This window comes from Halictus rubicundus, chromosome 7, assembly GCF_050948215.1.
Source record: "Halictus rubicundus isolate RS-2024b chromosome 7, iyHalRubi1_principal, whole genome shotgun sequence".
In the NCBI taxonomy this organism is placed as follows: Eukaryota; Metazoa; Arthropoda; class Insecta; order Hymenoptera; family Halictidae; genus Halictus; species Halictus rubicundus.
The window spans coordinates 11,548,563-11,563,655 of NC_135155.1; the positions used below are offsets into that span (position 1 = coordinate 11,548,563).

Consider the following 15,093-nt stretch of genomic DNA (forward strand, 5'->3'; position numbering starts at 1 on the left):
AGCCGGCTCGGCGCGATAAGGCGGCTGCAATATGTTGGGAATTTCAATACGGCGGCCGTCTCTTAAAGTGCAAAGTTTTACTTGTCGGTGTCATCCGACTCCGGCGCGTTTTCCCTCGCAGTTTGCATGCATTTCCTATTTATAGTGTTTCTCGATGCAACGTCCGGACCCGCCGCGGAATCACTTCGCGCCGAGTGTGTCGCGTTTTAATCTATAAATATACAGATGCGCGTCGCTGCACCGAAAACAGAAATTTTAACAATTCACCCTCGCATTCGCGAACGGCTTAATTAATTCTCGAGCCATTTTCGGTTTTTATTTCGGAAACGAGCGAGATCGATGGATTATTTGTAACACGGTTAAAAGCGGTAGCCATGGTTATTCGCTTTAATCACTCAAACGCTCTGCTGTTCGTCGAATAATTCAGGTTGGCCCCAAATTGTATTCTTCTTGTTCATCTGTTGTTGGTATCATTTACAAGAATAGGAAAGTTCGGATTTCGCACACCGTCTAATTAACTCTCGAGCTTTTTTCGTTCAGTTGGCAATGTTTTTTTAGTGAAAAGCAAACTTGGACAAAAAGAATTGGTTTTGCTATTTCAGATGAAATTTAGATAAAACGAGAAACGTTTCTGAATTATCTTCGTTTTGCATTTTAGATTATTGTCTCGCTAAATCGAAAACTACTTTGTGCAAGTATTTCTACAAGTGCGAAAACTGTCACTATATTTGTAGGTCATTGCATCATATTTTAACATGTTGAAATATATATATTCTTACACGAAATTTCGCGTGAAACGAACACGGGCAGCCTCGAGGTGAAGTTTAGCCGTGCGAACGGGAACGATCGAAGCGCAAATAATTAATAAACGTAATAGGAACCCGCGAGACGAACATATTTTGCCGGGAAACTTGTACTTTGCCGCAAAAGTTTTACGGCTTAATTTGCCGGCGCTGCCGCACGGAGAGATAATAAGAATAATGTCCTGTGATTATAGTGCTGGCCGTGATATCGCTTTGTTCCCGTCTCGGCTGAGTTCGGTTAACATGGAAACTCTCGTTCGCCCTCCTCGTAACTTATCGAAATCGAGTTTCCGTGCCGCTAGAAAAATCTCTTGCGCGAGTTTAACCCTTAAGGGAGCCCCGGGAAATATCCATGGAATTCGATTAGCCTCCTAAATAGTAAAGTTATTTTTTAGTGAAATGTTCCTTTCTTTAAATTTAATCTCCCTATCTTTAATATTTCAAGGAGTCTGTCAAAAGAGTGGAACCGTTCACAGTTTCATTTGTATGGTCACCAAGTAATTCCTTTTCTAAGCCATAATATTCGCAGAATTTGTTTCTTATATTTTTAACTCGCTGTTAATCAATTCTTACAACCACCAAGTGTACTGAAAAAGCTCGCTCTCCTTTTTTTTCGGCTAGACCTTGAGTTTCGTTGAAAAAATTACGTTAATCATCAGCATACCAAATAAATATTTCGTTAAACCGACTTCGGAGCATAATTTACTGTTCGCGACAAGGAAACCCGGAAGCGTTGCCGCAATATATTTTTTTTCGGACACGCTATATTTTGCATTATTTACTATCATTTCCTTTGTCGTCGATGATGGACTGCACGTTATTGTGCAGTTTAATATTCTGGGATTTATTTAGACGGGTTTGTATTTATCGGAAACAGATTCAACGCTGCGGGATATTTTCATCGGGGATTTTTGCGGGACATTGTTCCATTTCCAGGGAAAGTCGGGACGAGTTTAGCGCGATTCACGATCGTTGATACCCCTGGATAGTTCGCGAAACGACTTTCGCGGAACGACCGAACAGGAAGATGCAGTCTCCCCGCTCGAGAAAAGTATTATTTAGTTTTATGCGTGAGAGAATTACAATTTGCGAGTGGGCTGAAACGGTTCCTAAATCGTCGAGGCGTTTATGAACGCTCGAATAATCGATTGCGAGGAACTGTTCCCTCGGAACGTTTCCAGAAGACCGATGGATTCGATAAACGTGATTTTTAAACGTCGAACTTCGGGTAGGGGGATCGAGTTTTCGCAAATATGTTCGATATTCCGAGCTTTCGAGCTTGAAAACATTCTCCTGGATGGAGAAGCTTGAGTCCGTTGCTGTGGGATGACGCCACGGTTCGCCTTTTCGGTTTCTAGGACATTCTCCGGAACATTGTCGACGAGGGTTCACCGTAAAAAACAATTTTCATTTTAAGTAGCCTCAACACATTCGTCAATAACCGGCTAACACGTTTCTGTGGCGCGCAGTTGTCAAATGTGTTGTATTTCCTACCGAAATTGACGGACATATTTTCAAAGTACAGTGTTGTCGATTTGTGCACGAGATCGATTTTTCTAACCGGTATTCATGAAACGTCATCTGGTCGTGGTTCCGACAAAAGGTTGTCTATCTCGATCTATTTACGAATGAAATAGGTGCGGCCTGCTTTGTGTGGGCGTGGCATCTATGTTCTAGTCATCATCGGAGCCAGGGCAGTGCCTCACACAGCAATCTTCGCTTATATTTGTTTATAAATACCCATTATCTAGAGAACAAGTCTCGTTGGACATAATAAACGCGGATTCTTGAAACGCATTTCGCGCTGGTTTCACAGCCGGACTGTATAATTCAAAAGACCGGGCTTTGAACGTCTTCCGTAGAACCATCTCCCGCTGCATCTATATTTCTCTTTGACAAGGGCCGCGGGTGTTGGAAAGATGGAGGGGGTACGGAGGGGGTAGTAGCTTTCGCTCGGGGCAAATGATTTACCGGAAGTATCGCGCCGCGAAAGCAACTGGGAATATTCGATTGGTCACCGGGGACAAGTCCGCGGGACGTGTGCTTTCGCGTGCTTTTGCTACTTCGGAAAGAATTCGCTCGGAAAGCACACAACACGCCGGCAGAGTTGCGCCGAGCTGCGCCGAGCGTTGTCAGTTGTAAAGCCGGCGATCAATCAAGCGCCATTCAACGAGCATAATAAAATAACATGCGGCGAACAGGCGCTTTTTTACCAGTCCCGCGTTACACCGATTCGGTTAACTGAATAGCTATTCAATGCGACTTTTAACGATCAATGGAATCAAGAGAAAAACGCAAATCTCCCCTAAGTAGCGCCCGCACCCCCCTCCCCCTATGCCCTTCTATCTCTCTTTTTGCTTTGTCCGCGCGTCGCATCCGCGGCTTTCGCTGCAACGACAAATCAATGATGTAATTAGAGCGACGCTTTTCCGAATCAGTTCTGTTGCCTGGCCGATTACTCGGATTACCAACAGTTTGATATTTGCGGTATATAGTGGATTCGCGTTTTATGTCAGCTGCCCGGATCTTGTCGCCCTTTAAGTTAGAAAGTCACTATTCTTTAAGGCAGTGCCTAACGTAGAAAAGGACAGCGATGCTCGCCGACAGTCACCGCGTGTGTCTTACACGTTGTGTGTCAGTCGAGGGAATGCAGCCGACGAGATCCTACTATTCTTTGATGCAGTCCCGAACATAGAAAAGGACAGCGAAGCTCGAGAACATGAAAGTGAACGTGAAAGTCCCATAAGAAAATAATGAAAAATAAAGAAGTGTTGTTATTGGATTAGTAGTGGTCTCCTGTTCTCACACCGATATACCCGCCCCGTGTTATGTGTACACTCCTCGGCGGTGGCGGCTCTCGAGCTTCTGGGCCCTTCACGGGGTATACTGCGCGGTAGTGGGGATAATTCCGCGACCTTTATCGTAGAGGTCTCGGCGACTTATATCCCGACTTCACTGTACTTTGTGCGCAGGTATTTCAGCGACCGATTGAACAATCCCATTCGAGCTTGCGGCGTGTACGGGTTCGTTTTACAGTACAGGATAACTGGTTATGTATCATCAATGCTGGAAAGCATGTCAGCGCGCATTATCGGTTTTCTTTCGGTCAGCTGCTGACGATAAGGCTGCTTCAACCATACTCGATAGGAAAACGAAGAAAGTTTGGTTTGTTTCGTTCGCGGGTACAGGGGTAAAATTCGAAATCACGTGATAAATCGTCCGTTGTGCCCGAAACAGTAATTGGGAAGCGACAACGCCGGCAAGAATAGCATTATCTTATTTACGCTGGCCGAAACTTTAACTTTTTTAACGAGCGAACTTTGGCTATGGTTTATTCGCGACGCAGTCTAGAAAGCAAACCTGTGTTCAAGTGGGGAAATTAATTATGAGATATCCAGCTGGGTTGTACGCGGCAAAAGGTTTCGGACGAAAAAATACCATGCGAGGAGAACAATGATTCTCTTGGTTTTGTCAGTCACTGTACGGTGCAGCATAAAAAGATTAAAAAGATTGAAAAATATTTGTCAAAGATGAAAACTTTCCGTTTGGCTTCTGCTCTTGCAATCTGTGCAGAAAATTTCTATTACAAATTATATCTATAAAAGTGTCACTTAGAATGACGGAAATATTAGAAGAATTTAAAAATGTTGTTGTATTATTTGTAATCTATTAAACATATTAAGAAAGAAACTAAACTTCGATGTCTCACCAGTTTGTTGTAATCCAGGTAGAAAATTCGAATTTTGCATAATGATTCTGATGATGATGAATTTTGCTGATAGATTTTAATGAGATTCGAGGAACGAATGCGCCGCCGATTGGCGTCTCCGGCGAACAACGCGATACAAACGCGTTTTCTTCGGTGGTGTGCGACCGCGCCGATTAAAATTCTATTCGATCGAAACAGTCGGGACAACCAATCGGCCAGGTCCCGGGAATTACCTTGTGCTTTTTTAACGAAGAAAATGAAAATCCGTCGGTCGGGATCGAATTATCGGACGAAAACGAAAATTCAATTTCGATGGGAAATTTACTGCGCGGCACTGGTCACCGTAACGTTACGGCTTACGGCTCGGACACGCGAGAACGAACGTCGTCGTAATCAATGGCCGCGTTTCGTCTTTCACCGGGACAGCCCGGAATATCTGTGCCAGTCGATTCGTGGTCTACCAGATTTAAATCCATTCTACCAATATTCCCCCCTTTCCCTATGATTTATTTCGCAAGGCTACGGCGATGAGAACGCGTCGATGCCATTCAACTCGACGCGAGACAACGTGAATACCACCAGCTCCGTTGTACCATTTCACTTAAAAAGAAAATCAAGTTGAAACCGTATATTACTATTGGACTGTGGACCTTTATAGAAAATAAAAACTGTTTGCATCGATTGCAAGATTCAGGAGCGAAATACAAATTTATTTTGTCTTTCAATTATTTTATTTAGCTGAAACCAATACGCCGATATCCTTACATTTTTTTAATATGTCCACTACATTAAATTGTGGTTACCCATTCCATTCCATGCAATCATTGCTAAAACGCATTTTCGAAACAATGGAGTGCAACCATTTGTTAATTGTTTCTTTTTGGTTTTATTTCTTTAAAACTTCTGCAAACGAGGTAAAGATTCTATATACGTATATGTTGTATGCCTGGGACTGGCATCAGTTTGCGTTTAAGATGCACCTGCGTACAGCTCTGCTTAAATCCAGCACACGTTCGCTGCGTGCGGAGTATTTTATTTCGTCGGCATAGCAGCAACGTCGTTCGCGTTCCAGAATTCCCATCCCGTAGCATAGTTTTATTGTTTTTACGATGCGGACTTTACGATCGAGATTCGTTTCATTTGCGTTGAGCTGGACCTTAAGCTGTTCTCGTATCGCGGGAAATTACGAAACGGCGTAGCACGAAATGCCTACGTATCGTGAATTCATCCGCGCCGGAAGATTATGACGCGGAATGTATATTCGCGAAAGGTGTTCGCAAAGCTTTTCGATAGAATCGCGACGGAGTTCGGTGTTCGGTTAATTTGTAGGTTTAAGGGTCCCGCGGATAACAGCGGAACCAAGATGCAGCCTACTCTGCACAGAACCGCTGGGAGACTTTTTATCGATAGTGATAAACTCGTGTATGTAACAGAACAACTTTATTCGACTTCACTTCGAGAGCGTAGGATCGAGACGTCTGTCTCGATCGAGAGTCCGGCGGCGAGAGAGTACATTAGGCGGTTCTCTCGCCTGCATTGCCCGAGGTTGAGAGTGCCAACCTCGTCGGAGCATATTCTCTAGGCGCGTGCCTAGGGGAATGGCGCGGCAGCGCCAATATCCCTACACACTCCCCCCCGAGTGTATACGACATTTAAATTAACCGCTGTTTTAACAGGGAGAAGTGTAATACATACTGCATGCACTTACAATTTTCTTTCTGTAATTTTACTCGCTTCGGCAGCGAACGTAACACGCTTTTTATTTGCATACGTGCGGATCGTGCTGCTTCCCGAAACGGCTGCAGGGTCGCCGGCAGCTTCTAAGTTCGATTCGCGAACTGCGCGTACGCGGGTTTTACATTTTCAACAGATACCGAACGCGGTTTACAATTGACCTCGATTTCGATGACTCTGTCGTTGACGCGTTTTAAGACTTTATGCGGTCCCGTGTATGGACGTTCAAGCGATTTCTTGAGAGTGCCTGCAGCGAATGCGACGTAGTTGCGTACGCTTACAATTTCTTAACGTTTCTTACAGCTAAGATACGCGAGGACTATGTACAAGTTATGACTAAGTACGCGATAAGGTACGCAGCGCGGTGCGCTGGCTCGCGACGGGGGTGCGCTGGGAAAATGTTTCCAGGACCTCGCGGAGATAACGCGCGGTTTGCACGGGGTGGTGGCGCAAGAATTTCGATCGGGGTTGATCTAAACCATTCTTTTGCCATTTTGACATGTGCGCGGCGCGTGCGCGTGTCGCGGCAGACGCGTGTGTGTGACGCGTGTGCGTGGGCGCGGCGCGTATGTGTGCGCGTGTTCGCGGCGAACGCGTGTGTGTGACGCGGCGCATGTGTGTGCGCGGCGCGTGCGGACGCGTGTGTGTGACGCGGCGCATGTGTGTGCGCGGCGCGTGCGGACGCGTGCGTGTGGCGCGAGAATTTCGATCGCTGACAATCTAAGATTCTCTTGCCATTACTGAAATGTGCGCAGTCGCGTGCGTGCGCGTGTGTGCGTGTGTACGCTTGTGTACGCGGCGCGAGTGTAGCGCGTGTGCGCGTGTGTACGACCATTGTTGCTTGATTATGAATCCTTGTCGCGGAAGGATGACTCGACTTGGGCGAACCAAAGTGCCGGATCTTCTTTGAAGAAATCGGGCACTTTTGGTTGCCGGTATGAATCTACGCGACCCTGTAACCGCGCATGAAGGAGTTCATCCTGAGTGAGCTGCGCGGGGGTAGTCATTTTGCGCGATTTTCGAACACTCGTGTGTTTGGACCGGCAGCGAATTATTCGTAACGCGCGCTCTGCGCAGACGTACGCGGTTTCGCAAGGGCACGGCGCGACGCGGTAAACATGAACTACCCGGTGTCGTAGCGGTCACGCGAGTCGACGGGGGAATCGACACGGCATAAACACAACAACGCGAAGGTCGCGAAACGGTCGAATCAACAGGCATACGAAAATGGCTTCGTAGATTATTCTCGCCACGAGGTACCGCGCGGCGATCACGATCGTTTACAATAATGAGGCGAAATTTCGCATAATCGGAACGATACCTGTCGGCGCACGCATGGTTGGGCTCGTCGATAGACTGGCTGCAATGTGATGCTCGTCAAGGCGCCGGTGGTCGGTGGCTTCACGCAATCAGCGGAACTCCAGCAAGCTCGTCCTCTGTAGACGTCCAGGATGGCATCCGATGTGCAGTGTTCGACCTCGTGCAGCGAGCGGACAGCTCGCCGCCTGGAACCGGCAACGGCAGCGTGCAGCGAGCGGATTGCTCGCCGCCAGGAACCAGCAACGGCAGCGTGCAGCGAGCGGATTGCTCGCCGCCAGGAACCAGCAATCTCTTCCTGGTGGTCTCCGTGAAAACGTGCACCTGTTTCCGGGCACGTGCAGCGTGGTTCTTGATTTCCAGATCACGTCGGGGTCACCAGTTGTAGGTTTAAGGGTCCCGCGGATAACAGCGGAACCAAGATGCAGCCTACTCTGCACAGAACCGCTGGGAGACTTTTTATCGATAGTGATAAACTCGTGTATGTAACAGAACAACTTTATTCGACTTCACTTCGAGAGCGTAGGATCGAGACGTCTGTCTCGATCGAGAGTCCGGCGGCGAGAGAGTACATTAGGCGGTTCTCTCGCCTGCATTGCCCGAGGTTGAGAGTGCCAACCTCGTCGGAGCATATTCTCTAGGCGCGTGCCTAGGGGAATGGCGCGGCAGCGCCAATATCCCTACAAATTCCGCGAATTCCGCGACATCTCGTGGAATTCCGTTGAATTCGTCTCCGAACGGTCCGTTTTGATCTCATCGTGTATACTCCGTGCCGCGACAAGTTACTTCGACACGAATCTTTCTCCCTTTACACTTTCAGTCGCGTCTCTGTGCTTTCAAGCAAATATTTCAATTTACTTAGACATCCAATCGTCCAGAATGTTTTGCACCAATATTCAGGAATCGACTACAGGTCTTTTACCGATATTAGTAATCATTATGCTTGCGAATCTGTGTAATAGAATTTTATGGATTTATCACAAAATTGGTTAAGGAAAATTTAGATTCGTGGAAGGTTTCAGCGAATTTAACACTAGCTTTACGGAGCATTAAAGGTGACTATTTTACATTACTTAACAAGAATGTGCTGCCCAAATTTTTTGCCAATTTTTTTTTATAACATATACCCAAAGAAATAAATTTGTTGCATCTTTAAAATCTTAATAATATTTCCGAAACTAAACGGTCATGCTTCTTCATATATATATACATGAAAATTTGATAACTTGTACAGGGAAAAATTGTTCAGTACGATGACCTTGACAACATATTTCAAGGCAATCAAAATCAGCGAGGAGGACCAACTTCTATATAATTACCCGAAATTGTCTCTGTCATTTTAAACTAAAGTGTATGATTTATCTTCTTATAAAATAACTAATGAATCATTGTTCCCTCTTGCACGTAGCAACAATTATGGCACAGTGTCCGAAGATTGTCGCGAGTAACTATACCGATTCCGAACTGAAAAATCTTTTGAAATTTCGATTCGTCACCGTGGGTCCTCGCGTCCGAAGATTGCCGACTTCTCGACGGGAAATAGATTCGATACTAATGTCGGGTATCCCTGTGCCGACACAAAAGAGTGGAATCGCGATCTCGGAATTGAAATCGTCGGGTAGCGAGGGGGAGAAAGAATCGTGTTGGACCAGGGAGGAATCGGCGTAGTCGAACGACGGAAGACGTTTCCGCAGAGCCGAGCCGAGCCGAGCCGAGCCGAACCGAGCAAAGCCAAGCCCGAAACGTCTGCTGTCGCCATTCCGCAGATCGGGACATTCGTCTTTGGTTCGTTTCGGACGTTTCTATTTCCTCGGGAGCTACAACTCCTCTCTCGGTCTCGATAGCTTACGTCGCGGCGTTACTCTCGTTGTCTCGCAAGCTATTTTCCGCCGATCCATCTTTCGCAAGCAAACTTCTCTCTATTCGCGAGAACGATTTCGCCCGGGGAGACATTTTTTCGGCAGAGAAATCTGCCGTTTTGATTCTCTCCACCGCACATACGGCCGAATGACCAAATTACGACGACAAAAATATAAAATGAGATTTTATTTGAAATTTTGGTTAGAAATACTTATAACAAGACTGCTTAATAATTATCTTCGGAAAAGTAGCTACTTAGGGGTAATTGGGGTCATAAAAAAGGGTCAAGGGTCCATAGTATTTTAATTAAAAACAAAAAAAATTAAATAAATTAAAACACTAAATTATTTCTGTAGGTTTCAGTGAGATATAATATGCAATAAGAATATTGTTTTACAACCTCGTGTTCGTTGTTTGTTGTTAAAACGATCGTACATATATTTACAACCACGCCATTTCATCAAAAGTTTCGTCATATTCGTCATTGCTTGATTTTAATTCCGCGCCGTGAGGGATTTTTAAAATTAAATTCCACAGTTAACTGGTTAAAGATGCACGCATCTTCTCTCAGTGTACAAATAGTTCATTTTAAAGTAGAACTGTAGCAGGATACAGGCTACTCGGGTATTCAGTTCATGCGAACGAATGAAAGAATACAGGCAGAGTGAATACTTTAGAAAAAGAACGGGAACAGGAAGGACTATATACAATCTTTACGATGCGTACCGTATGTATAAGCACTCTAGGCTGCTTTTCGCAGGCAGACTATGGATGCAGTTTTCTACTCGCGCTAAGGCTTTTTTAACAATGGGAAAAATACAGGTCCTTGAGTTTTGACCTTTTCCCATTTAGAACCAATTAGAAAAATAAGAAATTAGCAAAACTTTAGAATTTGTTACAAACAGAACCCCGGGCCTCTACTGTTCTCTTACCAATATCCTAATGAATGCAAATTGATTAAAAATCATAGAAATTACTAAAAAAATTTACAAATCAAGCAGATGGTACGGTGGTTGGGAGTTCAGTCTAAAATCTTGAAGCGGTAATTGGACGTACTTTTATTTCGAATTAATATTTCATTGTTAGGTGTTTGTAAATAAGTCTCTCGGGTTTTTTTTCTGCAAAATGCTCGCTCTCAGGCAACACAGAAACGCCGCGACGGAAAACCACTTCATCGTTCGACGCGAAAATATTATCGTCCCAGTTTTTCACTTCCATTCCATTCCGAAAATGTGCATCGGGGAGGCCGTACTGCACGGACTCGAAGAAGTGGAAAACTTTTTGGACCGATCCTGACGTGTTCTTTACAAAACCTAGTATACAGTGCTCCCGCGAACAACGGGTTAGTGACGCCAAGTGTCCACGAGATGGAAATCCGCGCAGTTTCGAACCGACTTCCACTCGCACAAACATCTGAAGTACATTCGTACAGTTTCGATGCATGTGCATATGCTCGTACATACATATCTGTGTCGAACGCTCGGCAAAAGTAAGATATCGCTGTTTATCTTTCACATTTCTGCACCGAAGTATCATCAAAGTGAGTCCGAAAATCCGTCACGTTAACTGCATGCATGCATTTACATTAATTTTTATTCAAATGGAAGTGAATCATCATAAATATTAATTTTCCGATTTGCCACGATAAAGAAAACTGTGAAGGTATGCTAAATATGTAAAACGATTCGAAATGAATGCCGAAAATTTTTTAAGCAGGAATCCTCGCATAATCGGAACAAAATTAACTCTAATCTCTAAAATAGTCATTAGACTGCGGACTTTAAGCGTCCATGACGAAAATGAGCTGGGGGAATTTAAAATAGCGGAACAGTTAAAAGGATCTAATAACGCTAATGTTTCTTGTAGTCAATGTAGACCATTTTTAGTTCACATAAAGATTCGCAGTCTGACAGTCATGAACACATTTCGCGCAATTTTTCCACAATGGAAGCATCGAAGAACGCAATATGTATGCGCGCAGTTTGTTCGCTTCGTCACAGACAATTTGGAAAAAGGACAGGGATCTCGAGAGAATAGGAAGAAGTCCGTATTACGGGAGCGTAAAAACTGTAACCGAGGCTGCGTATAATTCCGCAAAATTTACGACGATGTGTTCTCGAGACCTCGGAATTTCTTACGAACGTGAAACGAGTAGGTCTGTCCGTCGCCTGCCACCAAAAATCTGGCAAAGAAAATCGATTCGACGTTTCTTACGATTCCTCGGTTGTTGCTCGATCGAAGCGAACCGAGACAGACCATGGCATCGCACGAATTGCATAAAAGATACTATAACCTCTCAAGCATGGCGCGGTCGTCCGCAACTGTGTCTCCCAGGGACGGCGCTCCTGGCCGCGGACGGCACAAAAGCCACTATAGTGGTTCGTACCGACCAAACTGGTGCTTTCCACGGAAGCCGCTATAGCAAGAGGTTAACGCGTTGACTGACACCTGCGAGCTTTACGCGTCCTACTGCGGATTTTATGCATTCATGAAACGTGGAAATTAGAAAACGATAAACTACTCCTGCAACGTTGGTTATATGTAGATCCTCGTAGTAGACTGTATAGCGTTAAGCGAAACGAAAATTCAAGTCTCGTCTCGGAGGTTGTTAAAAGCACATTGTAGCCAGTTAAAAGACCAGAGTGCGCGATCGAAATCGCGTTCGCTACGACTTCGGATAACGACCGCGAGACGATACGGAGCTGGTAGAAAGATTTATTTTCACTTTCGCCTCGCGGATAGATTTAAGCGTCTCACGTATATTCGGGACCCTGGCATATTTACCGCCGCGCGCCACCGAGAACTGCGATAAGAAAGATTATTATTAGCGGAGGCCGGGGGGGCACTCTTATAAATATCCGTTACGGAATTCCGGAATGGGATTGTCGGGCAATTCATTTTTCTCATAAATTTTTATGAATCGGAGCACTCGGGATCCACGAAACTCACTCTCGCCCTGTAGAAGGTGAGAGACGTGCTTGGCGTACGAGCGGGCCGGGCGACCAGATATTTTTTTTTTCTCGGACCTACCAGGCCCATCGTCCCCTAATTCTGTTTTAGGTTCGGTCATTTTATCGTGCCTGTTGTCCTCGAACCCTCGCGAGACCATCCCTTGGACTCAGTCTGACACCGGCTCTCAGCGAGATTTAACCCCTTGTACTAAAACGTCGGATTTGCGTGAATGACTTGGTTATGACGTCTCCGAGACACTTATGCGACTCTCAGCCCCTTCGGTTTCACGATACAATTCGCAATTTCTTGCTTTTTGGCCACGTTGACACCGTCAGGCAAACTTTTTAAAAATTTTTATTTTGCACAAAAGTTCATACACTATTTACGACAGCAGATAATATCCCGGCGTTTAGATACGGTGGGTCTATTCTAATTTGAATAAAAGAATATTTATGAATTTGTTTTTCGAATATTTCTGAATATTTATGTAAGATCTCAACTGTGTTTTCAACGCGTCTCGATAGAAATTTGCATTTCTGAACGTCGAGAATTGATCTGGCTTATAAAATCTTAAAAACAAGTTCCAAGATTTCGGGAAGTCTTTTTTCTGTCCGCAACACTGCCATAGTCCGGCATTCTGTTCGACATTGACTATTAGTTTAGCTTATTTGGAAATTGCGAAACAGAATATGTTTTGCATTTCGGTGGCAGAATTATTCATTCATTATTTACACTTTATCTACCGGCAATCTTCTAAATTGGACCTCCTGAATAGTAAACAGTTCAGAATTTTTAAATAAATTGTCGAAAAGCTACAAATTATGTGCACGAATATAGCGTAAGAATTACTTCGAGAATTAGTATTGAAAAAGAAAAGTTATCGAGCTTTCTGTAGATACAGCTGAGACGTTAAAAATGTTAATATGCTGTCGGTAGATAAAGTTGTCAGAAAGTAATTTTTCGTCTGATAGCACGACTGTCCAACACTGTCCCCTCTAAAAATTACTATGCATCAATTCAAAGCAACTCTTACATTACAAAACATTTTGTGTTCATTAACTTACTAAACGTCCAAGTGTGGTATGAGTAATATACACTCGCGGACAAAATGAAAACGTTCGTATGCAACGAAAATATTCTAGATTAACTGAAATGCCCGAATTCTGCGAAGTCTCCACTTCTCAAGGTCGATTTACTGAATAAATTCGATAGAAGTCTCAACTCCTCAGCTTTCGTTTTACCAAATAAATTGCATTAATTTTATCCAACATTTGTAGTCATCGAGCGCATTTGCTTCATCTTGGTGCAGCACAGATGAATGTCATTTGAGATTCAAGCTGCTTTTAATTAAAGAAAGAAAAAAACAAGGTAAAACCGCTATAAATAGAAGCATTATCGTATTCCGGGATCAGGCTAGCGGTTACTTTGGAAAACTGTCTTACGGAATGAAGGCGCAGAAGCGCATAAATATTATTGGTCGAGGAGAGGCGCGGCGGATGAGCGGGGCTCGCTTATGGCAGGTGAATTTGTGCCCATCGGGGAACGCGGGGACAGTTTTTTCGGCAGTGAAGTGTTAAACCTTCTCGCCTCGGTGCATGAATATTTCACGAGCGGAGACCCGAACGTCGACCAGAGCCGGAGCAGAGCAGGGACGAAGCGGTGCGCTAGCCGTGACATAAATTTTCCGTGGCAGCACTTCGTCGCTCCTGTAACTAGTCCGGGGACTGTAAAAACCGTCGTCGGATGGTCTATTTGACGACGCCGCGAGCTGGTTCGATGCAACGCGTCGCCGACGAAACAGGAGAACGGGGCCGAACAACTTCGGGGAAACGAACGTGCACCGGAGATGTGCAAGGTGCGAGGTGCGACGCGACCCGAGCAACCCATTTGCCACCGCGATCTTGTTCCGCTGCGAAAAACTTAACAATCGAGGACGATTTTATCGATCGTAAGCACGGTGTTAACCGGTGTTAACAGGTTCGCTTCCACGGCAGTCACGTAGCGCCCGTAAAAGTCAAATAAAATCAGCACAACTTATTTCGTGATGGAATAGAGCATAGAAAAAGAAAGACATATTATAGCAACTACTTTTACTTACGTTCCTACACCTCAAGCAATCAATTATTTGCAAAGAATTTGTTTTGCCTTTAGTTCTGTACCGATCGTTGAAGAGGAAACACGTATTCTTTTACGGTTTTCGGTAAAGCAGCCTGTGTTCAAAATATTCTAAAAAGTATAATTTACTTTTGCAACCCTGTAATAAAATAGCGGCGTCCGTAGCTTCCGAGAAAATTTGCGATGTTTATGGAGATGTATTGAAGGTCAACAAGTGTCAACGTTGATTCAGATGGTTTGCTTCTGAACTGGACGACGAAAAGATCAAAGAATTGCAATGGGAAGTTTTAATATCTGACTCTGACTATCATCTTTTCAGATCCCTGGAGCATTATTTAATAAAACATTCACTTCTGTAGAAGATGTAGGGAGGCACCTTGAGTCATAGTTTGCTTCACGAACCCTGGATTTCTATAAGAGGAGGATTGAAAATTTGCAGGAAAGATGGTAAACTGTCCTTGATAATGATGGAGATTATATAATAAGTTAAGAAACAAAAACCTGAATTTACTACAAAGTTTTATGGGTCCCCCTATTAGTTTAGGTGCTTGATAGATCATAATAGGAAACGACTCTAAAGTTTGGTACAAAATTGTGTCATGA

The 15,093-nt window shown here is 44.4% G+C and overlaps 2 protein-coding genes across 2 annotated transcripts in view; one reads left to right on the plus strand and one right to left on the minus strand.

Moving 5' to 3' along the window:
- Positions 1-15,093, minus strand: part of LOC143355417 (lysosomal acid glucosylceramidase-like) — a 40,952-nt gene that overhangs the window by 21,482 nt on the left and 4,377 nt on the right. The window lies entirely within an intron of this gene.
- The window catches only part of LOC143355414 (tubulin glycylase 3A), a 55,970-nt gene continuing 54,703 nt past the window's right edge, over positions 13,827-15,093 (plus strand). Inside the window, exon 1 of the mRNA XM_076790200.1 lies at positions 13,827-14,352. The gene's annotated coding sequence lies outside the window, so the exon portion shown is untranslated. The remainder of the gene's footprint in view (positions 14,353-15,093) is intronic.